Source organism: Ursus maritimus, unplaced genomic scaffold (assembly GCF_017311325.1).
Source record: "Ursus maritimus isolate PB19 unplaced genomic scaffold, ASM1731132v1 scaffold_10, whole genome shotgun sequence".
In the NCBI taxonomy this organism is placed as follows: Eukaryota; Metazoa; Chordata; class Mammalia; order Carnivora; family Ursidae; genus Ursus; species Ursus maritimus.
The window spans coordinates 37,323,705-37,327,521 of NW_024423344.1; the positions used below are offsets into that span (position 1 = coordinate 37,323,705).

The 3,817-nt window shown below is 39.4% G+C and overlaps 1 pseudogene; it reads right to left on the minus strand.

The window, feature by feature from the left end:
* Nucleotides 1–2,025: 2,025 nt before the first annotated feature.
* LOC103677530 lies at nt 2,026–2,835 on the minus strand (annotated as a pseudogene).
* Between the last annotated feature and the right edge of the window lie 982 nt (nt 2,836–3,817).

Genomic DNA, 3,817 nt, shown 5'->3' on the forward strand with positions numbered 1-3,817 from the left:
AGTTCAGCAAAGTGTCAGGATATAAAATCAATGCACAGAAATCAGTTGCATTTCTATACACTAACAATGAGACAGAAGAAAGAGAAATTAAGGAGTTGATCCCATTTAAAATTGCACCCAAAACCATAAGATACCTAGGAATACACCAAACCAAAGAGGGCAAAGGATCTGTACTCAGAAAACTATAGAATACTCATGAAAGAAATTGAGGAAGCACAAAGAAATGGAAAAACGTTCTATGCTCATGGATTGGTAGAACAAATATTGCTACCTAGAGCAATCTACACATTAAATGCAATCCCTACCAAAGTACCATCAACTTTTTTCACAGAGCTGGAACAAATAATCCTAAAATTTGTATACAACCAGGAGAGACCCCAAATAGCCAAAGGAATGCTGAAAAAGAAAACCAAAGCAGGTGGCATCACAATTCTGGACTTCAAGCTCTGTTACAAAGCTGTAATCATCAAGACAGTATGCTACTGGCACAAAAACAGATACATAGATCAATGGAACGGAAGAGAAAACCCAGAAATGAACCCTCAACTCCATGTTCAACTAATCTTTGGCAAATCAGGAAAGAATAGCCAGTGGAAAAAAGACAGTCTCATCAACAAATGGTGAGGGGAAAATTGGACAGCCACATGCAGAAGAATGAAACTGGACCGCTGGTTTACACCATACACAAAAACAGACTCAAAATGGATGAAAGACCTAAATGTGAGACAGGAATCCATCAAAATCCTAGAGGAGAACACAGGCAACAACCTCTTCAACCTCGGCTGCAGCAACTTCTTGCTAGACACGTCTCCAAAGGCAAGGGAAACAAAGGCAAAAATGAACTATTGGGACTTCATCAGGATAAAAAGCTTTTGCACAGCAAAGGAAACAGTTGGCAAAACCAAGACAACTGAAAGAATGGGAGAAGATATTTGCAAATGACATATCAATAAAGGGCTAGTATCCAAAATCTATAAAGAACTTATCAAACTCAACACCCAAAGAACAAATAATTCAATCAAGAAATGAGCAGAAGACACGAACAGAGAAGACATCCAAATGGCCAACAGACACATGAAAAAATGCTCCACATCACTCGGCATCAGGGAAACACAAATTAAAACCACGGTAAGATACCAACTCATACCAGTCAGAATGGTTAAAATTAACAAGTCATGAAATGACAGATGTTCTCAAGGAGAAAGGAGAAACCACCTAAACAGTTGGTACAAATGCAAGTTGGTGCAGCCACTCTGAAAAACAGTAGGGAGTTTCCTAAAAAAGTTGAAAATAGAGCTACCCTACAACCCAGCAGTTGCACTACTGGTATTTACCCCAAAGATACAAATGTAGTGATCTGATGGGGCACCTGCACCCCAATGTTTATAGCAGCAATGTCCACAATAGCCAAACTATGGAAAAAGCTCAGATAATGGATAAGGAAGATATGGGGTGTGTGTGTGTGTGTGTGTGTGTGTGTGTGTGTGTAATGGAATATTACTCAGCCATCAAAAAATATCTTGCCACTTGCAATGATGTGGATGGAACTAGAGGGTATTATGCTAAGCGAAATAAGTTTATCAGAGAAAGACAATTATCATATATCTCAGTGATATATGAAATTTAAAAAACAAAATAGAAGATCATAGGGGAAGAGAGGAAAAAATAAAACAAGACGAAACCAGAGAGGAAGACAAACCATAAGATACTCTTAATCATAGGAAACAAAAAAGGGTTGCTGGAGGGGAAGGAAGGGGAGGTATGAGGTAACTGGGTGATGGCCATTAAGGAGGGCTTGTGATGTAATGAGCACTGGGTATTACATAAGACTGATGAATCACAGACCTGTACCTCTGAAACCAATAATACACTGTATGTTAATTAATTGAATTTAAATTTAAAAATTAAATTAAAAAAATAAAGATGTTCTTTTAATATTTCTTTTTTTCTTTGACAGTTGAGAAGGGTATGTTTATTCTGAACAGTTGTACAACTAATATAGGACAAATTACCAAATAAATAAATTTTACATTATTTTTTCAGAACTGGGGTTTTTCGATGACTTCAAATTTAGGATCTTCAAATTTGAAGTCCGGGAACATATTCATGTCTGCTTTACCATACATTTGCTTAAGCTTGAAAAGTTCCCTCTCTGGGTCTTGCTGGTGCTCTGGGTCAGCATCAACGGGTCCTCCAGATGCCTGTCACTTAGTTCTGTATTCTCTAATCTTGTCCACGAAGAGTTTCTGTACAGGATCAGGTTCCTTATTAAATGCCACTGCAGCAACACCCGTGTGCCTCCTCAAACGAACTGAGAGTGCAGACCGAAGGAGGGGAAAACCTGAAGAGCCTCTGAAGAATCATGGGGACTCTGTTAGGGCAGGAGACGTCTCGGAGGCAGTCTGCCTCTTTTAATATTTCTTGGAAGGCAGGTCTGTTGGCAAAAAATTCCCTCAGTTTTTGTTTTTCTGAGGAAGTCTCTATTCTTATCTTTTGAAGGATAATTTCCAAGGTACAGAATTTTAAGTTGGTGATTTTTTCCCCTCTCAACACTTTATTTCCTTTTTTAGAAAGAGAGCAGGGCGCGAGTGAGTGGGGTTGGAGCAGAGGGTGAATCCTAAGCAGATTCTGCAATGAGCCCGGAGCCAGGTGAAGCTGATCTCACCACCTGAGCCCAAATCAAAAATCAGATGCTTAATCGACTGAGCTATCCACGTGCCCGCTCAACACTTGAATTTCACTCCAAGCTCTTGCTCACGTGGTCTCTGAAGAGACGGTTTCTGAAGAGACGTTGGAAGTAATTCTTATCTTTGTTTCTCTGTAGGTAAGGTGGAGTTTTTTATTTATTTATTTTTTTATTGTTTATTTATTTATTTATTTAAAAGATTTTATTTATTTATTTGAGAGAGAGAGAGACAGCCCGCGAAAGAGGGAACACAGCAGGGGGAGTGGGAGAGGAAGAAGCAGGCTCCCAGCGGAGGAGCCCGATGTGGGACTCCATCCCAGAACGCGGGGATCACGCCCTGAGCCGAAGGCAGAAGCTTAACGACTGCACCACCGAGGCGCCCCTATTTTTATTTTTTTATTTCTTACCTCCTTTGGCCTCTTTCAGGATTTTATCTTTGATTTTCTGTAGTTTGAAAATGATAGGCCTGGGTGTAGCGTGTGCGGTTTTTGTTGTTTTTTCCCCCCCATTATCCTCCTTGACATTCTCCTGGGTTCTTGGATCTGCGGTTTGGTAGATGACATTAATTTGGGGGAAACTGATCATCATCATTGTTTCAAATATTTCTTCTGTTCCTTTCTCTCTTTTTGTTCTGGTACTCTCCTTACACGTGTATTATACCTTTTGTTGTTTTCCCACAGTCCTTGGATATTTTTTCTCAATCTTTGTTTGCTTTGCTCTAAAGTTTTCAAGGCTTTCCCTCCAGCTTAGAGATTTTCCTGAGCTGTGTCCTGTCTACTAATAAGCCCACCAAAAAGTGTTCATTTCTGAACGCTACAGTTTTTTTTACCTCTGGAATTTCTTTTTTTTTTCCCTGAGGCTTTCTAAGTTTCTGCTTACATTGTTTTGTGTTACTGCCTGCTGTTTTCCACTTTAGAGCTTTTAGCATATTAATCACAGTTGTTTTAAATTTCTAGTCTGATAAATTCCAACATCTCTGTCATGTTTGGTTCTGATGCTTGCTTTGTCTCTTCAGATGGTCTGTTTTTTTTGTTTTTTTTTTTTTGCCTTTTACTGTGTGTGGTTATGGTGTGCTAGGTAGAAGGAAATGCTAATACATCTTTCATAACGTGGTGGTCAGGGGTGGGGGGT